The 20,376-nt window shown below is 41.4% G+C and overlaps 1 protein-coding gene across 1 annotated transcript in view; it reads left to right on the forward strand.

Moving 5' to 3' along the window:
* Positions 1–7,023: 7,023 nt before the first annotated feature.
* Positions 7,024–20,376, forward strand: part of MTUS2 (microtubule associated scaffold protein 2) — a 224,655-nt gene continuing 211,302 nt past the window's right edge. The window contains exon 1 of the mRNA XM_056502483.1: positions 7,024–7,155. The gene's annotated coding sequence lies outside the window, so the exon portion shown is untranslated. The remainder of the gene's footprint in view (positions 7,156–20,376) is intronic.

A 20,376-nucleotide genomic window follows, 5' to 3' on the forward strand; every position in this document is an offset into this window, starting at 1 on the left:
TGGAAGAATCTATGCCACCTCATGTTGTTGATGTAATAAAAGAATTTGTGCTCTATGAAATATCTTTAGAGAACAGAAGAAATCTTTATTTTGCTGCTGAGAAGCTGGCTTCCTGCTGATCTAGTGAATCTCAGCCATCCCTGCTGCTTATTAACTTTTATACTGCAAGAGTTCATTTTGAGTATTCTCTTCTGAGAGGCCAGAGAAAATTGCCTGGGATAGAGAGAGCAGGGAATATGAAAACATCTCTGGCTAATGCAATATGTAATCCTCTTATTTGATATCAGTGATGAGTGGATCCTTGATCTGTGTGTACTATGGTCCTTTTTGTAGTCAGGATATTCTGTTAGCACAATGGCTAATGCCTCCCTTCCCAGCTACATGAATGCTTCTTATTTACACAGCTTAAACTCTTCATTCTTGATGCTAAGTGATCACTTAGCAGACTGGCTGCTGGCAGGGCTGGGCACTGCAGATTGAAGGGGAGTGCTCTCAGTGACACACATCATTACACAGGCTCTGGCCCTGGCTGCTGGGAATTGTGTAGGGATAGCATAAAAATATCTGGCACACTAAGGCTGAAAAGCATAGAGCTGAGCCACTTGCACTGCTAATTGTTAGTGTTCAGAGTGTCTTTCAGCATGACCTTAAGACACAGTAGATGTAGTGGGTAAAACAAAATCTCTTAGCAAAGCTGAAGGTCTTTCACAGCTCAGTGTTCAAGAGAATCCTTGACAGCTTCATCTGTGTCTTAGGATGGTACATACCACTTGTTTTCTTACATGATTTAGGGTCACAATCACTACAGTATAACTGCAAGCATGGTTTAAATTTAAGTGGAAATACAGAGGAGAAGGCAGGAAATGGAGGTTGGAGAAAACAGATGGGAAGGATAATCAGGTGAGAAGATTGAAAGAAGTTTAAGGGATGGCAGAAATAAAACTTGGAGGGATGATGAGGAAGCAAACTTCAGGAACCCAACAAAATCTTTCAAAGAATGTGGTGAAATGGTATGCAGTATGTTAGATACTGCTCAACACAGGCTTTATCTCAGTGGTGTGTGTTGTAGACTTAGAAGAGGGGAGCTGGAAGGCATCCTGTAACATCATCTTCACATGTGTGCACTCTAAAATGTTGCTGACCCATCTTCACATGCACTGATGAGAATCCATGGCACTCACTAATTGCATGGGTAATCTTTTAGACTCTGTTCAGGCTTCTGGAAATATTTAATTGATATCAAGCATGACTGGAGGTTGAATCCAGGTACTATGGTAGTCCCCTCAGTAAAAGTAACTTGAAAAGAAACCATTAATGTACATCAAATACTAGTATTACAATGGTAAAACCAATCCTTCGGGGGAAAGTCTATCTGTGGCACTGGGAATAATTTAAACTTCAAGAGCAATAGAACTGAAGTTTTGGTTTTGTTGAAGGACACTTTGGTTTTTAGCATCCATAGAATTGGCACAGGAAGGTAGCTAGAGAAAAGAACATTGGTAATTAGGACCTCTTACTCAGTGATTTTGGTTTGATTCTTACCAGAGATGTGTGACTGGTGTGATTTATGATCTTTTAACAGGTCAACAGACATCCCCATGCTTCTGTTTCCCAACTTGTTCCATGTTTGAATTATTGGTCCTTAAAACTGGAGCTGCAACAAACAAGCCTCATGCATGGAAATACAAGTGCTTGTGCAGTGTCATGGGTACTTATAGAGTTTTTATTGTATAGAGAGCATGTTATCATGTCCAAATAAGAGTACTGGCAAAAATAAGGGTAGGAAGAAGCTGTTTCTGAACTATCTGGTACACTTACACTGTGTTAAATTAATTTTAGAGAATTTTCTTGTGAATGCTGGGAGCTTCAATCACCCTACCATGAAAGCAATGGGACAGTCTTTAAGATCAAACATTGATTCAGAAAGAGGAGTAAATCCCTTTCATATAAAGAAATGTTTCATTTATAAATTAACATGTTTATGAAACACTGCACAAAAAAATTGATAGAATTTTTTAAAAAATGACAATTTAATGGGTTTCAAGACCTCAGAATTATGCTAATCATCACAAAACTAGTAGAACTCCTGAAGCTTGGTTTCTATTGCATTTGTCTCTCATGATTAGTTCACTTTTTACTGGATTGTGCCAAGCCCTTTTATACAGAGAAGCCACACAGAGGAGAGTCCTTAGTGATGCTGGAATTGCTGTAGCAAATTGTAGCTGGAATGTAGCTGGAATTGCAGTAGCAAATCATTAGGGAATAGACAGTCACCATGGGAGAGAAACCATGATGAAGAGATTAATTCCTTGGTGTATCATAAAATACTTATTCCAGTTGCACCTTTCTCATAATTAAGGAAAAATTTCCCATGAAGACATTCTATTGTCTTATGAAGTGAAAGCTTTTTTCCAGGCTTTCCTCAGCTCTGCTCCCTGATTGCCAGCTTTCACAAAACTCAGCATTACTCTTACATCATCCTGTGAAGTTTGGTTCTTACTGCTGGACATAGGGTGAGAAGCCAGATGGGCTTCAGCTCTGATCTGAGAGGGCAAGTGCTGTAAAACACCTTCAAATTCCTTTATAGGAAGATGATTGAAGCAGTGATGAGCATTTTAATACAGGAAAAGGCAGGCAGTGAGCTGGCAGGTTCCTCAGGAAAGCCAGTGATTAATGTGTGTGTAGCAATCAAGGAGCGTTTCTGGGCCTCACAATGGCTGAAGACAGCTTTGACAATTTTCCAGCTCAAGGAGGATTTTCATCTCTGTGATTTCAACATGGTTGATCATACAAAAACCAAAAGCAAATGAAAAAAAAATCCATCCCCCAGAAAGCTGTTCTACAGTTGCATGCTGAAGTGCAGTACAGACAATTAGAACTTCTCCTCTAGACAGTTTCTATTCTGTAATGGGAATTATGTGTTGATGTCAGAGGAAAACTGTTTCTGATGGTGATCTTCACTGGCTGCTTGTACAGGCTGTGCTACGCAGTAACTGAATGTGAATGCTTTCAGTTTAGACAAAAGATAAACTCACAAGTCTATTGAGCTAAAATATGCTTATTTCTGAAGCAAATCAGTAATGGTGTTTTTTTCAGAAGCTATGATTTAGAAAAACCCAAACAACAAAACCTAAACACCTCCTTTAAGCTGTAGAATTTACTATTTTTTGTCATGGTTTAGTCCCAAGTCAGCCCCTCCTGCATTCCCCACCAGCAGGTTTGGGAAGAGAATCTGAAGAGTAAAAATGAGAACTTGTGGGTTGAGATAAAAACAGTTTGATAGGGAAAGCAAGAGCTGTTCATGAAAGCAAAGAAAAACAAGAAATTAAAATCACCACTTCCCATGGGCAGGCTGATGTTCAGCTATTTCCAGGAGAGCAGGGGCCCATCATACATGACTGTGACTTGGGAAGAAAATCCCCATCACTCCAAATATCCCACCCTTCCTCCTTCTTTCCCCTAGTTTGTATGCTGAGCATGGCACCACACGGTCTGGGATCTCAGCTGGGATCAGCTGTCCCCACTGTGTCCCCTCCCAACTCCACGTGCACCCCCAGCCCACTCGCTGGTGGGGTGGGATGAGAGGCAGAAAAGGCCTTGAACCTGTGTAAGCCCTGCTCAGCAGTAACCAAAACATCTCTGAATGATCAACACTTTATTTTTCCCAGAATAAATTTGAAACATAGTCTACTAAGCAGCTACTGTGAAGAAAATTAACTCTGTACCAGCCACAACCAGCACATCATGACACATAAATTCTTTGTAGAGGAAGAATACATTTTATTTTTTGTTTCTAGTGCTGTTGCATCTGCCCTTGGGAGTTGCTTGGGTTCATGGTGTTCTTGTACTTGATTTTTGGGGATATCCCTTTTTGGTTGCAAAAGGGTTTCTATGGGGTTTTTTTGGCTGTTGCTGGCTTGACTGATGAGAAGTGCAGGTATCTGTCACTGGTTTATTCCTAGAGGCAAACTGACTCAGAGGTCTTTCTGCAAGACCTTATATAATGATAATTCAGGTGGAAGAGTGTCCTCCTAAAACTATACTGGGAAATAAGCTGTATGTATATTGTTGCCTATAAGGAGATTCCCAGTTAGTTTTCAAAAGTGTTTATTCCTGGTAGAATAAAGACTTAAGACAGTTTTTTTTTTTTTTTTTCCTTCACTTGAGGTGCTGGTGAGAGAGATCAAACATACCAGGCAGGTTTTTAGCTGTGAAAATAATCAGCAACTAAATCCTAGTGAAAGGATAAAGAAATATTTAAGGATTCGTGGCAAATAAAACAGCTCCTTCAAAGCCTTTGCAAGTAAAAAATGGGGCACTAAATTTTATCAATCATACACTTTAAAAACTGTACTCCAGTTCACTTTTATTTCAACAATTGTAGATTTTAAATCTCAGATGAATAATATATAGCAGGAAGGCATATTGTGTTTGTTTTTTGGTGTGTGTGTGTATTGTTTTTTTTGTTCTGTTTTTTGTTTTTAAACCCAGGAATAGCTCTAAATAACTTAAATTCAGTCAAAAGAAGCCCATCTGTTACTGTTCTTGTTTTCTTACCCATCATTTAAATGGTAAATATAAAATTGTAAATACTTCAACTATGTTCTCCTCTGTGACAAAGAACAGTTCACATCATTGTGAAAGCAGCCCAAAAAACACAAGGCAGGTCTGAAATCATCAGCTGCTCAGATACAAAGTACTTATTCCAATCAACTGCCAAAACAATTCCCTCTCAGTTTCTGTAGGTCACAGTTGCCTGCTTTTCCTGCTTCCTTCTCCATTAATCTGAAAGGAGGTAACCCTAGCTGATAGGAATGTTTTAGAAAGGAAAAGTTTACACCCTGTGATTTTTTAAAATGCTTTTTTTTTATTTTAATGGTCCACATATAGTTTGTTTAATGAGTTTGAAAAGCTTTAATTTGAAGTACAGTGGGTGCTCTAGTGCTACTGAAACACTGTCAGGCAACATTGTTTCTTATATAACAAAACAATATAATCAAAAATGTGCAGTAGTTTTTATAACAATAATGATTTTTTTTCATGGAAAACAGCAAATAAATGTGCCTGAAGACTTTGCCTGGGCACAAATTGTTTAAAGCTATCCCTTGCTGTCGTTATTGTTTTTCCCTGTCAAATTTAAGTTTCCCTTTGTATCTCTGCTGTCACTTGTAGATTTTATCTTTCTGAACCTCAGGTTTTTTTCTTTACCTGTACTATCTCAAAAGCCATTTATTTTAGGTTCCTGAGTTTTCCTACCATGACAAACATACTACTTTTTCCTGATTTTCCAGGGTAGTCGAGACAAATGAAGTGGGATGATAAAATAACAGGTTTTCTCTGACCAGCTGCAGTATTATGTTAAGCTACAGGTTTGTCTCTATTAGCAAAGAGCACTGCCAGGCCCCAGGGAGAGCCTGTCTGCTGACACTGGGGAGCTGCTGGAGCAGTTCCTGGCCTGAATTAGACCCCTGCCAGAGGGGGCTTTCTCCCAGTGGGTTCCCATCCTATTTTCAGGAGTTGGAGGGTCAGGACATGTCCCCATCAGGCAGCTCACATTCAGTCACCCATTTCAGTCCTATCTTGGAAGGTGACCTTGTTCCCAGGAAGCTACTTGGGAATGACTGATTGAATGGGATAGCTGCAAGGGATAACTGCAGTGGGATAACCTGCAGTGTTTCCTCAAGCAGCCTGAGCTGGCAGTGCTGGCAGCTGGTGAGCAAGGCAGCAGCTCTCCCATAACATCAGTGTTTGATCCCTCATCTGTGCTTGCTCTCCACGAGGCTGATGTAGTGCTGGCACAGCAGGTGAAGAGCTCTGGGGTGGCATGGCTCCTGTCTGCCCCACCACCACCTCTGTCCCCTTGCTCTGAAGGAGGTGAGGAGTGTCCCTCAGGACATTCCCTCCTGGACACAGGAGCATGGTGCTGTGGCTGAAGTGATGTAACCCCCAGTGGTAACAAGGGAATCAGAACATGTGTCTGAATGTGATGTTTTCAGGCTCAACAGATTAACAAAATGATTTAATATGAGGTTGGTGTTAGTTTGGGATTTGTTTTTTCCTCATTTTCTTTCTAAGCACTGAGTTTTTCATTTGTTTCTCAGATCATTCTTCTCCTTCCTTTTCTCATGACATCACTTTCTTCCCATGCCTGTTCCCTCCTTCTGTTGTGTTCTCACATTCCTGGCTGCTTGCCCCACTCATGAATTCTGCTATATTGCATAGTTTCACTTGTCTGTGACCCAGTCCTAGTCTTCTGTAGTTTCTCTTTTCTCTGGTGCACACCTTGTCATGCCCTCAAGCACCCTTGCTCTCCTCCAGTGAAACCACAGCAGCAATGCCTGTGACTCTGTCCTCTCTTTACTTCCCTCTTTCTCTGTTTGCTCAGATTGAGGATTATCTCCCTTCCCAGACTGCCACCTCTGGCTGAGCTCAGTGTTCTTGCCCACCTGAACCCTTTTCAAGCTGTGAAGTTTCTCAGGTGTCCCATCATACTGACAGCCAAAGGTCTGGGTTCCTGGATATTGATACTGCACAGAGTAAAGGGGGCACTGACTAATCTCTTCCTGTTCAAGAAGCTTTAAAAAGCAAGATTTAAAATCCTACTTCTTCCCCAGTGCAGGCACATTCAAGCAAGACAGTTTTCCAATTTTAGAAGAAAATTAGAATTTGTTGCCATCCAGAAAAGGAGTGGGGAAGAAATGGTTATTAAATGGTGGCAGCTGGGTAAAACTCTTGCATTTACTGTTTTGCATTTTTGCAGCAGAGTTGCATAAGTGCCAGGTGACATCTCTGCTTGTCACTGTGGGCTGGTACAAGCAGTAGGGAGAGCTGTGTGAGGCTGCTCATGGGGGACAGATGAGGTGGCTGCCCAGACACTTCAGCTGGGTGCTCTGGCAGTATTCTGTGAGCCACAGTTACTGGATTTTCCTGCTGGCACAGGGGGATCTGTGAGCTGCAGCTTCCTGCAGGATTCTGGGAACAGCACCAAAACCCCCGACAGGCAGCGAGCAGGTTTTGTGCTCTGAGTCAGAAGCAGGCTGAGAAGATGCAGCCTTCAAAGCATGTATCCAGGATGGGGAAAGGGATCTGTGCAAGGAGGATATTTCCAGTGTGAGGCTCAGAGCCTGGGGGCACCCTCTCCTGCCAGCATTCTCGGTGAGTCTCTGGGTCAGCTGCAAGTTTGTGTGCAATCACAGGAGAAGGGAGATTGCTGCCTTTCACCAGTGCTACCCTGAGCCAGCTCATCCTTCTAGCTATTTCTGTCTATGCTTATCTGTAGCATCACCCCCCTTGTGCTTGTGTACCTGCCAAGCATTCAAAGCAGGCACTGCTGTGGCAGCCTCTTTCCTTCTCTCCAGCCTGGAGGATAAACCACTGGATTGCTTCGGTTTTTTTTTTTTTTTTTTTTTTTTTTTTTTCTTTTTTAAAATAATTATTATTGTTTCTCTGCATCAAGAATTTCTGGTGGGAAAGCTAAGCTGGAGAAATGCTTTCAGGAGTGGGTGGCCAGGCTGGCAGATCTCTACTTGTTCTTGGCCCCTAGAGAAGTCCTGCAGCCTGACCTTTGCTGGGCTCACTCTGGGCACTGGTGCTCCTTTGGAAAGCGATGGTTTCTTGGAGTGAGATGTGGTCTCGGGTAAAAACAGACAAAGTTTGGATGCTGGAGACAAGACCTGGATCTGACTTGCCCACAAGGGGACCCAGAACAGAAAGCTGAATGCTTGGGTGAGTTCACAGCAGCCAGCTTGTCCAGTGCAGAATGCTGTGTTCTCCTTTATTATAGACTGAGTTATCCAGGGTAAAAATAGCAGTATCAGAAATCCTAATATCTCAATATTGTCTATATACTCATTGCTGCTGTATGTGTTGTTTTGTTTAGTTTGGGCTATGGAGTAGATTGCTCTGTGTTTAGTCCATCTCACTGTGGCTTGTGACTTTATTCTCCACTGGGAATTTCAGTGTTTGCATCTGGAATTGTGCAAAAGTTACATCTTGCTGTAGTGTCTTTGTTACAGCACTGGTTTAAGTCATTACATTTCACTCAGATTTGAAAATTAACATTAAAGCATGTCTTCTGCTACCTCAGTGTATGACTTCACAGGCAAAAATCATCAGTATGTATTTTTGTAACATACTGCTTCTGATCCTTAAAATACAAGGTGCAGGCATAAAGAAAGTTTCAATGCACCTTCCCAAAGTTGCTTTGTTAGAGAGATGTGAAAATAGATTGAATAATCAGAATTTTCTTCTTTTAAATAATCGGGTTTTAAACACAGAATTTCAGTGTGAGGCTGCCAGGGCTTCCCAGATAATTCTATCCTTACACTGACTGAAACTGTCATTGTAACATTTGAAATGGGACCTGGGTTCAGACATCCTACATCTATAGTTTTTTGTTAAATCTGTAATTAAATATGAATTCCTACAGCAATATTTACAGTGGAAGTTGTTTTGATGAGAAAGAAGTGTTGAGTATGTGGAGTATCTACATATCTAAATTGATATATTTTTGTAATCGTGTTTATAAAATACCTCTGTGCAGTAGGCAACCACTGAATTAATTTACAAAATGCAGCTTTAAACACAAAAATAGTTTTTTGCACTTCCACAACAGCATAAATATATTTGTAGGTGGTTACAAGTGATGGAGCATTTGGGCTGAGATGTCCTGGGTAGGGCTAAGAGTTGGACTCGATGATCCTTGGTGGGTCCCTTCCAATTCTGTGATTCTGTGTGATTCTCCTAGCTATGTTTGGATGATACTTCTGGGCAGAGGCATTTGGCCAGCATTTTGGCTTAGTTTCTTATTGGCATGTGAAGTTAAACCTGGCAAGGAAGAATATATTTTACCCTGATTGTTAAGAATTATCCACCTTTACTTGTATGAGTCACACAGGTCTCAATATATATATTATTATTAGGATATTTTCAAATCCATAAGTAATAAAGTTCTGCTTTTTTCTCAATCCATAAGTACAAGTAACCAGTGTTTGCACAGCCCTTGTCACAAGTTGGTGAGAAAATCCTTTACAAATGGGATTGCTGCACCATTGGGTGCATTAAGGAATAACAGAACAGGAGGTGGGAGGAATTTTGTCTCATTTTCACCATCTAAAGTTAAACTGGTCATTTGGGCTCACCACCACAGGGATGAGGTGCACAGCTCATTACACTCTGGAGCATCTTTGTTTTCTTTGAGAAATGCAGTTAAATAGCTTAATTCTCCTGCTCAGTCCCAGGTTCTTGTTGCCTGGGTTTGATAGGCTGGGTTTCCTTGTTTCCAATGCTGCCTTTTGGAGACAACTAATTATTTCCCTCTGAGAAAGAACCTATTTTAATTTTGGGTACAGCTTATGGAGGGAGCTGATACAGGAGGAGTTAAGGGTAACACTACACCGGGTCTGGCTCCCCACATTGTAAATATCCTCCAGTGCTGTCCCAAAAGCATCCCTGTGGCCATGCCTTGCTCCAGGGCATCCAACACCCACTCCATGCAGTTAAATGCTGCTCTGGTGAGCTGCAACACACACCTCACTTTGGAGTGGGCAATTTTGAATGGAGAAAATAATCAATTGCCTCATGGCACGTTGACATGTGGGCAAAGGGCTTAGTGTAGGAATGTGACCAGGTGGATGCTTTGGGAACAAGAGACCTGTCCATGGTGTGTGTGTGTCTCAGGCAGGATAGATGCAATGCTGTTGGCCAGAGAAGTGCTACCTGCAGAGCTGGGTGAGATGCATTTCAGGCAGCCAACAGATGGAGATCTGACCTGAGGTGACTTGCACAAGGTCACTCAGCAGGTGGGTGCTAAAGCTGGGTACAAAAACCAGGCCCACGTGCTCCTCCTTCGGACACACCACCTCCACAGCAACCAAACAACCTGGGTCAAACACTGCTGTCTTCATGCCCCACATGAACTAGATCTGGTGGGGGGTGCTAGGAATGAGGCTACACACAGATGTGAAAGCAGCCATGCCTGCAGGATGACAGGAAAAAAAATTGGGAAAATAGGTTCTTTTCTTAGATTTTGCAAAACGTCATAGCTAAGATCCTGATGTGCAGCAAAGGCAGCAGGTGCCTGGCACTCTGAGTGGTCATGGTGCCCTTAACCCATCCTTTACAAGCCCCTAAACCACACAACACTTGTGAACACTGCTGCAGTGTGCTCCTCTGCGTTCCAGTTCCTATGGAAACATGCTGTAATGTCTAAAATAAGTACAGTGCTTTGAAACTATTATTATTTTGATCTTTCCTTTCCCCCCAAAATCTCCTTTGTCACCTTTCTGGCTGAATTTTTAATACATTAAGAAGATTGTTGTCACTATCTGGAAGAGTGTGCTACCCTGCTTACCCATGTGTCTGGGATCTGATGGATCCCAGGTTCTGATACTGAGATCAGCTCCCTTCCCCCATCCTCCCTGCTCAATGGGGTGGCAGGTTGTTGGTGCATGTGTTGACCATATACATGTATATATAAAATCAACAAGCTTATTTCCAGCTCCTTTTAGGATCCAGGGTATAGTGTTGGCTGGGAGGGAGTGCAGAAGGTCACCCAGTCCAGCTCTCTGCATTGTTAGGTGCAGGAGGTGGTTGTGAGCCAGATGGGGACATCCTGCAGGTCCCCTCTTCCTCGTGGGAGGGCCAGTGCTGGAGCAGGCTATGGGATGTTTGGGACAGCTCTTGCAAAGGAAGTTACTTGTTCTGCCCAAAAGGGTGCTCATGCTGGTAAACTGGAAACAGGGCTGTGTATTTAAAGTGCTTTTTCCCTGTGCTCCTGTGGTTTCCTTCTAAAGCTCTCCAGCTCCCTTAGAGCAGCAGTCTCTCTGACCTTAGAAATGTCAAAGATTTTCAAACAGTGACATCTCATTTTTAAAAACTACTTTTGATGAATGACCTTTAGGAAAACGAGGGCTAAACCCAATAAAGGGCTACAAAGCCTTATTTAAAGCTAGGTGCTAATTTTTGCTCGCTTTCAGGCTTCTGGCCTCTTGCAGTACTATGCCTCAGAACCCAGTGCTAGCTACCAGGAGAAGAGCTGGAGGTGCAAGTTTGGCATTCAAGGGGCAAAAGTAAAGAGGGGCATTGTAAAGGGTTACAATGATCTGCGTCTAGCTAAAATTATTCTTTAACATTAAATTAAATCTTAGCCATTTGAGAAGTGTAGGCATCTGTTTGAATCCTATTCCAAATCACCAGGCCAAATTGTGCTCACAGGGTTCCTTCCTGCCAGTGAGCAGCTGCTGTGTAATTATGCATCCTGATTTATGTTGCTCAGTGCTTAGGATTTGCATGATTTTTTATGTGTTTGTGATAACTGTAGTGGCAACACCAGATCTGTTTTATTTTGGTGCAACACTGAAGGCCAGTAGAAAAAATATGAGTCTAATCTTAATAGACAGAATAAAACTTTATAGACTATTTTCAGGGTTGCTATAATTTTGGGGTTAAACCACTCATTAACTGAGCAGTTAAAATGAAAATGCTGGTAAAACAAAAAAAAAAAAAAAAAAGTTGTGAGGCTTGGTATTTGCATTGCATTTCATATCCTTCCTTACTTGAATGACAAGCACTGGGTCCAGCACTGAAGTGAATATCAAGTGAGATGAGAGTTGTGAACTATGGAACAGAAAATCATAAAGAATAATTGCTCTGTTTTAACATGAAGAGGCAGGGCTGAGATTCTTTTTGTGAGGCTCTATTTGAACTGCTTTTGAACTGGAGCTGGGCCACTGTAGATGTAACCTTTCTCACCCAACTGATAAGTTCATGTGTATGCACAGTATGTAGGTCATTCACATTTATTCTGAGCAGCCCAGAAAAGAATGCAGTAAGATTTCAAAATATTTTGCATTTCAACCCTTTCGTTGTAGCTGGTTTCTCTCTCCCCATGCTTCATTATTCATCTATGCATTTCATCTCTGCTGGGAAAAGCCCCCAACAAGGTGCATGGGTAGCTGATAAATGAATCACTAAATAAACAGCTACAAGAGGCAGTTAGAGATGCCCTGCAGGTATGAGGGACAGGATCTGTGAAATAGGGAATTACCTACACCTTTGCTATGTCACTGCAAATTTCTTTAGCAGTCATGAGAATTTTGGAATTATCTTCTATTTGAGTAGGGCAATATTGCAATGATTTAAAATAATTATTATGGCATATGTCGTTAGATAGTGTTAAATCCTGACTGTAGTAAAGTAATAGTTAAATTATCTTAAGAGGAAAAATCATAATTTATCATGAAGGTAATGGACTCATTAGGAATGTACATGTGGTTCAATAAAGGAAAATTGTAGAATATAGAAGTGACTTTTAAAGGTGACATTATTAATTTTGACCTTATATTGATATCGTTTATAGTAACATAAACTGGTTTGTGTTGGAAGGAACCCTAAAGACCAGATAGTTCCAACTCATAGGCAGGAACACCTTCCACCATCACCTCCTACTTCTGCCTAGCATATCAAAGTTTGCTTGGGCCCAATAATATCAGACATATCTAAAGTGTCATCAATGGTAATGATAGATGGTCATACTTTAAACTGGGATATAATGTCCATTGTGTTCCCACAGGAATTTCCAGTAAGTCTGGCTTGTGAATACAAAAATCAATTGAATTTGAAGGTAGTGCTAGACTGGGAGGCATTGCTGGCTGTGCTGAGAAGAAAGAGTAGTTTTAAGCTGGGTTTCTATCTGCAAGGCTCAAATATGACAAACACACAGATCTGTGGAGATGATCTGAAAATACATAAACAGTAGGAAGGAGAAGAGGTTCAAGTTGTCATCTTGCAATGCAGTATCCTCTTGATACTGGATAAGGATTTAGTAAGTCCCTGACTGTACCAGACTGAGCATGACACTGGCCTGTGGCACTGCTCATTCAAGGTCCTTGGGAAGGGAGCAGCCAAATCCTTGTTTTCCTTCTGGCACAAGTGTCCCTGAAGCCTGCTGGCACTGCAGGCTCGGTGAAGGACGGCTGTCAGCACAGTGAGCTGCCATGTGTACTTGCACTGCATCCCTGCTCTGCATCTAACACCCATCCCAGCATTCAGCCTTAGTTCCTGCTGGGGGAAAATGGAGATGGAAGTGGAATTAAGCACAAGCAAAGTGGGTGGGGAGACACAGTATGTGGGGGCAGAAGGGTACCACCAAGGAGTCCGGTTAAATGGGGAGGAAAGAGCAGAAAAGGAAAAGGGAACTGCCCCTTCTCAGAGCCACACTCACTAAATACAAGTCTCTTAGGCCATGTTGGTTAAACTGGGTAAGCAGAGGGACTGAATCAATACAGGTTTTGATGCTGGAATTAATTTTTGCCAATCAATATACTTTGCCTAATCAAACATCTATACGACTTTAAGGATTAATGTTTCTGTATTTAATTTGTCTGCCACGGGATAGATTAAAATATTTTCCTCTTTAACTCTGATTGTGTTTTCTCAGTTAAAACAGGATATACATTTGGTTGTCTCAGAAAATGCTTTTGCATGTACCTAATGTACGTCTTTCTGTGAGCCCTTTCCCAGCCACAGGGAGCACAGGTTTGCACAGATGCCCTGAGGCATCATTGTGTTTGAAATTCCAGATTTCTTAAAGTGAACATACAGCCCACTCTCTCCTCAACCATGTAAGGTGCTTGTTTTTTATAGCAGAAGGATGAAGTGCTTAAAGTGAAGAGTTTCTATTAACAGAACACTAAACTGAGCATCAGGAGGCCATCACTGTTTCTCTCTTACTTATCTGTCCAATGTCCTGGGACAAGGATTTTTCCTGCTCTGTGTCTTCCACATGACTTTGGATTTTCCCCACGCTTTCTTTTTAACTCATCCTGCTTCAACCTTTAGAGGCAGTGTCCATTTCTTACTGTGTGTTTGTGTAAAGCCCACAGCACTTGACTGCCTGCCTACGAGCAACTAAAAATGAGGGCTTGTTTGGAGATGACAAGACAGCAGAAGATACATGTCCCAAGGGGTTAAACATAGTAAGTAGTTGAGACAAGAAAAATTGTATTTTCAATTGGGTGTAAAACGCCTGGCCTCTTTCAAGAAGGCAACTTTGATTTCTGCTAGCCGGATGTACACTGGATGTAGTTGACAGGAATTCAGCTGGAGAGGATTATAGTCGTTAAGAAATTCCTGCTTTGCTGAATTGTATTTCTTCATTTCTTAATATAATACTTAATGTACCATTGATCCCTCAGAAAAAGTGGTTTTCTCATATACACAGTTAAAGTATGTTGTTTCAGGTGTCCCTGGGAAGAAAAGGTGGTTTTGGACCCACACTGTCTGGGCTCTGCCCCCTGCAGCAGGTCCATGTCCCCAAGCTGAGATTGGGACACTTCTTTTCAAAATCTCCCCCAGCTTGCTTCTCTGATGAATGGCTGAAAGCAGTTGCAGTGAAAAGAGATTTGAGGAGGTCAAGAAGGAAACAGGAGCATCTCTGCATCCAGACTGGAGAGGATGTGAGGAGCCATGGTGAAATTTTTACCCTCTTTCTGCCTCTACAAATGGTGTATCAGGATTTGGTTGATTGTGCTAGATTTTTCAGAGCCCTGTAAATGCTTTGTAAGCACTATTGCATTCTGTCATGTAGGCAGAAGTATGGTAGAAGCCAGTGGATAAGGGTATCTTTCTTCAGCCAGATCTCAGTGATTTCCTCAAATCCAGTTGACAGAGCTAAGGCCAAATTACCCTTCGATCTCCAAAGCACCTATCAACCTCTCTGCTTATGCCCAGGCCAAGTACTTCAAAGAATTAAAAAACCTAAAAATGATATCCTATGTTTCCTTCTCCAAGATATTTCATTATAGGACAAGTTGAGTGAAGGGGAGAGATTAGCAAGTTTTTGTAGTTTTGATTGCACACATATTTGGATCAAACTGATATAAAATTTTCATGAGATCTGCAAATTGCTTTCTTAAAGTAAATTTAATCCCTTTGAGCATTTTGTGCACTTTATAGCTCTTAAATGATGCTTAGACTACAAGTTCTGTCCCTGTTCATGAAAAGTAGGTTGTCTTAATTTGTAAGATCATGAGAATCTTTTAAGCCCACTGGCTCTCATTGCAGTCAATGGGATATTTTTGCTTTGTATTCCAGCTGGAAGAGGATCAGCTCTGTTGCCACTGGGGAATGTACCTTTAACTGTCCTGCATCCTGCTTTAGTAATTGATGCATTCTGCGCCAAGCTGTGGCATTTTCATTTTCTAAGCTGTTTATTAATTCAGACACTGAATAATTAAAAAGGAGAAAGAAGAACAAGGAAAACATTTCACTGAAAGACCATCACAGAAGCTGTGTATATAAAATAGGATGCAGACCATAGGGTGAGCAAAGAGCAAGGAAGTCCAGAAGCTCTATTTCCAATTATGCACATACTGTGTTTTTAAGTGAGTGCTACAATACCCTCATCAAGTTCTTGCTTGGTACTTCTAAATACAGAACTTGAAGTTACAGGCTGACATAGTAAAGCAGATCAGTAACCTGCTTTCCACTGTAAGATTGGATAAATATAGCACAGTGTGTTTTCCTAAAACGATTTTTTAAAACACCATCTACACAGATAACATGGAGTGGTGCCCTACCATATCTCCATAGGGAAATTAAAGAATAACCAAAAAAAAAAAAAAAAAAAAAAAAAAAGGAAATGCATTTTGAGGGGCTGTGAGGACCAAACTGAAATTTCAGTGTCAGTTGCCAAAAAACATCTGTTGGTGTTTTTGGGAGAACAGCAAGCACTTCACACTCTCTGCTTCCCTAGTGTTTCACTTTTTACACCAATACAAAACCATGTGTTTTCAATCTTTCACTTCTCTGTATTGCACCTTATCTTCTCCTCAGAGGTTTCCAGAGAAAATGGGATTCAAAAACTTTAATGGGGAACAGATCAGATAAATCTGTGTGGTTTTTCATCTGATTTGAACTGAGATGACTCTATGTGCAGTGCTGTGGCAAAGACATGAGATACAATTACGACTACACAGCCCTCAGGAAGTATTAAGATTTAATAACAAGACCGAAACCTGATGTGCCATTCCCTGTTTACAGCATGGCATTTGGATGCTGCTGTAAGTGTGCTTCAAAATGAGTCTCTGCTTGGTTATGCAAATTGTTCTTGTACCAAGGAACCACTGTGTGCTGCAAAATTAAAACTGGGAGGAAAAATAACTGCTGTGGGACAGCGTGCAATAAATCTGCTAAAGCTGCTGGCTCTGGTGAGGTAACGTCTTGTCCCTCTATGGGTGGAACATTTCTCTGTTGAATCATTACAGTTTTGCTCAGAAACATCCTACTGCTTGAACTGCTGTGGGAAGAACAGTAATGTCAAGCAGATATCAGGTTTTCCCAATAGGAGCATCCTGCTGGGAAATGGGCTGCACTGGTGTGATGGTGTAAAAAGCTCAGCTGCAGCAGCTCTCTGTAATTGCTATTCCCTTCTGATTCCTTTGCTGAATGAACAAAACTGCCTCTCACAAACAGATCTGAGAACAAAATCCTTGACTTGTCACCAGTGTAATACCCTGCATGCTAAGCTGGGCTTTCTGACTGGTTTGCCTTCATTGTCTCTTGCAGTCACTATTTGATACTGGGTCTGCCATCTCCTATTATGCTGCTGAAGCCTGACACTGAGAACAAATGCTTCTGTTTCAATCAGTGATGTTTAATTTTTCATGATGAGTGCAGTTTAGTGCCTCCCCAGGTAGGAGGCTCTGCTGCTAATTACCAAGGAAATGTTTTCTGCCTGCACAGGACACATGTGCACTCTGCATCTTGGTTCTGTTAAGCAGCTGAGCTGGGTGGGATCACCGGTGCTGGTGATCCAACAGCCTCTTACTAATATTTCTGCTTGAAGAACAACCTGCTCAGTTGTCTCTTGTAGCCCACAGAGCTGCAAAAGAAAGTGTTTTGTGAGGACACTGTTGAAGGAGGTCTGTAGTCCTGCTTGTTCTGGTAAGCATCGCTTCCCAGAGAGGAGTACTGTGCTTGTGGTGTGAACAAAGGGCAGGCTGGGTTTGGGTCTTCCATGTGTTCTTCAGCGGTGGGGAGTTTGGGCCTAATAATTTTTGGCAATTGGCTTACAGACCTACAGCAGAAACCATCTCAGATATTCCATAATAGGTTAAATTTTTTGTGGATTTTTGAAGGTTGGTTTGTTTGTTTGTTTGTTTTTTGTTTTGTTTTGGCTCTTTTTGGTTTTGGTATATGGTTTAAAATGATTGCCATGTAAGATTTATTTTCTATGACTGTGGGTTGAAAGGAATGGTAAGGTTTATTTTACTTTTTTGATGAGCTTATATCAAGACAATAGAATAACAGAGCAGTTATTATATTCCATTTAAAAGCTGTTATATGGAGCACTCTAGGGTTTGCATAAAAGGGGTTGTTTTGAATGTATACTTACTCCTTACATAAGCTGTTGTTTAGCACCACCATTCATTTTTTAGTAATAAGTCACACAGAATCCTGCTCTTCTCTTTGATCCTGCATTGTTTGCCAGGAGGATTTTCAGTAGCAATCTACTGTACTCAGAGTAGAGCATGTAAGTGGATGAATTAGAAATGCCCCATCATGGGTTTTTTGTGTCTGCTTGTGCTGAAGAGAGGCAGCTTATATAAGAAATATAAGACAGTAAAACCTCTCTTTTGATGAAGCAAAAGAAAAAGTTGTTTGTTAAGTGCAATGTACCCTTTACCACCATAGAAAGAAGAAGCTGCTGCAGTGCTCAGACCTGCCTGGGCTGCTCCAGTAGTTTCCTCTTAGGAAATTCCTGTTTCGAGTAAAGGACTCCGAAAATAGAAGCAGCAGTGGCAAAAACTGGTTGAAGAGTTTGATTTCCATGGTGTGCAGCTGGCTGTTCCCATGTCCTTATCTACCCAACCAGAGCAGGGCTGGCTTTTGGGTTCTGTGGAGACTCCTTAGTGGCTGTGAGGTGTGTATGGGGTGTAGGTTTGGCTTTCTGGGGCACTCTTGGCAAGTCTCATCCCACAGGAGGAGCAGGGAGATCTTTGGCAGCGACTTGGCTGGGATGATGAGCCCCACAATGATGCTTTGGGGAGGGGCTGCATGCAGGGCTCTTCTCCATGTCTTTTATGGCATACTGACTGCAGAGCAGATCCCATGAGAAGATTAAGGCACACATGCCTTTCCATAGAGGGTCTAAGGTTTTTAGAGCTGCTGCAACTAAATTTAAGAGAGTCTTAGTTTGGAAAGCAGAAGTTTACCCTCAGGGCTTGACTCAAGGGCTGGTATAGCTCACATAAGAAATCCAAAAACCATAGCAACTCCTAAAGCTTGCCTGAGCATGGTTAGAATGTTTGGATCTGAACAAATATAGCAAATCAAGACCTTAGGACTTAAATGAGGCCCTAAAGGACTTAGAGAGCTGCCAGTCCTTTAGACACAGAACTGTGTGTCCCCACTGCAGGAGGCAGGAATGTTATGAAGAGCCTCATTTCTCAATGCTCAAGAGGACAAGATTATGAGCACTCAAGAAAATGTGGAAACCGAGTGTTGCAGGGTGTGCTGCTGCCCACTCCTGGGCTGGTCAGGACTTCTTGGATCATAGTCCTCTTGAACACTGGTGTTAATTCCACTTAGACAGCACTTGGATGTCTGTACTTGTTATTCCAGGTCATGCCAAGGATTTCTAAACCAAGGGAGCTGCTCTAAAACCTTTTCTCCACAGAATTACAGGGACTTTGTTAAAGTCTTGCAATATTTCAGATTCTTTTGCAAGAGTAGAAAACTCGAACTTTTGTAACAAATTAAAGCACAAGAATTTTCTTAAAGGTAATTGAAGTGGCTCAGTATATTTGACTTTCTGAAGAGTTACTGATGAGGTATTTCAGTGTGAAATTGGGGGTTCTATCAAATCAAGTGGCAGTGTGTATATTTGAAAAGGATAATACAAATTCTAACTAAATGGAAACCTGGTTCTGGTAGTGAGAATTTAGCATTTTGTTTCAGATTTTGGTATTGGATGAGCTAAAGAAGCAGTCTATAATTTCTTGACCTTTTCAAATTTTGACCTAATCTGCTTTCTTAAAGTAAATAAATGAGAAAAGCCAGCTGAGAGATTACTTGTGTAAGTGAATGGGTATGATACTTTACCTTTTTCCACCAGGGCATGGTAACACAAGTAGATCTTGCAGTTTTCTGCAAGTCCTGCAGATTTTGGTGTGCTGCCTCCTGCAGACACAGACACCAATGTCATAACTTTCACTGAAGACAGAAGCCAAAGGTCTAGTGCTCATTGTGAAGAAATCAAAAATATGATGAACACACACCCAAAGAGAGAATGAATCCAACACTGATTAGTATTTAAAAAATCATAAAATCTGATTTTTTTAAGTTAGGCTGTGATTATGACAATTTTTTTTAGGATGGTTACATGCTGAAACAAAAGGTCTTCTGAGCTCTTGGAAGGTTTCCTCTGTACACAGGATAGAAACTTATGTCTTTTAAGTAAAAGCCTTCACTCTTATTTAATCTCTTGCCTCCTGGAGCTAAGTCCTTTAAGAAAAACACTAACATAACATTCAGCAATTTGTTATTGCTCCTTGGGGATGATTTTTTTCCCCATCCCCATTGGTCTTGCCCATATCCTTTGTGTTCAGGGAAAATGAGTGAGCTGCACTTATCACAGCAAATCAGCTGAGTCCTCACCTCCTACTTCAGGTCAGCAGAGTGCTGAGTCCTTATTCTGGGCTATTCCCACCTTTGCCCTGGGATAACAGCAGCAAAAGTGGTTTGATGTCTGTGTCAGACCTCTTCTTATTAGTTCAGTGTGTTTTATACACAAGGGTGAAAGATTGTTTTCAAATGTCTTGAGGTTTTTGCTGCAAATGTTTTGTTCAGAAAGCCACCAGGCTCACTGATCTGTGTGGGGTGTGTGGTACCAGCTAGAGCCAGGAACTGAAACTCTTTGGTTTTAGGAGTACATTTTATTATTGAGACATAAAGTGCACACCACATACTTGAGCAGAGCCTGTGTGCTAGGGAAACACTTCCAGCAGTAAACCTGAGCTGAATAAATTCCTGTTTCCTGTAGCTGGGGAATATCCATATGTCACTGATGAATTCTGTCAGCTCTCATGTCGAAGTTCTATGTTTAATGTTGAAATTTAGTTTTAGAAGGGATTTACTAAATCAGTGCTGTTATAGGTGGGGAAACACGTAAGTAAACAGAGATTAATTGGTTCAGGAGAACTGAGCTCCTTGCTTGGAAGAAGAGTGCCTGGATGGGATCCTGTAATGGATGTTTGAGTGTCAGGATAAAATATTGATGATTATTTCTGTGGTTCAGGTCACTGGAATGAATGAAATTATATCTAACAAAAGAAAATTGATTTGCATTAATTTCTGTTTGGGATGCACAATTAA

The sequence above is a fragment of the Oenanthe melanoleuca genome, chromosome 1 (assembly GCF_029582105.1).
Source record: "Oenanthe melanoleuca isolate GR-GAL-2019-014 chromosome 1, OMel1.0, whole genome shotgun sequence".
Taxonomy (NCBI): domain Eukaryota; kingdom Metazoa; phylum Chordata; class Aves; order Passeriformes; family Muscicapidae; genus Oenanthe; species Oenanthe melanoleuca.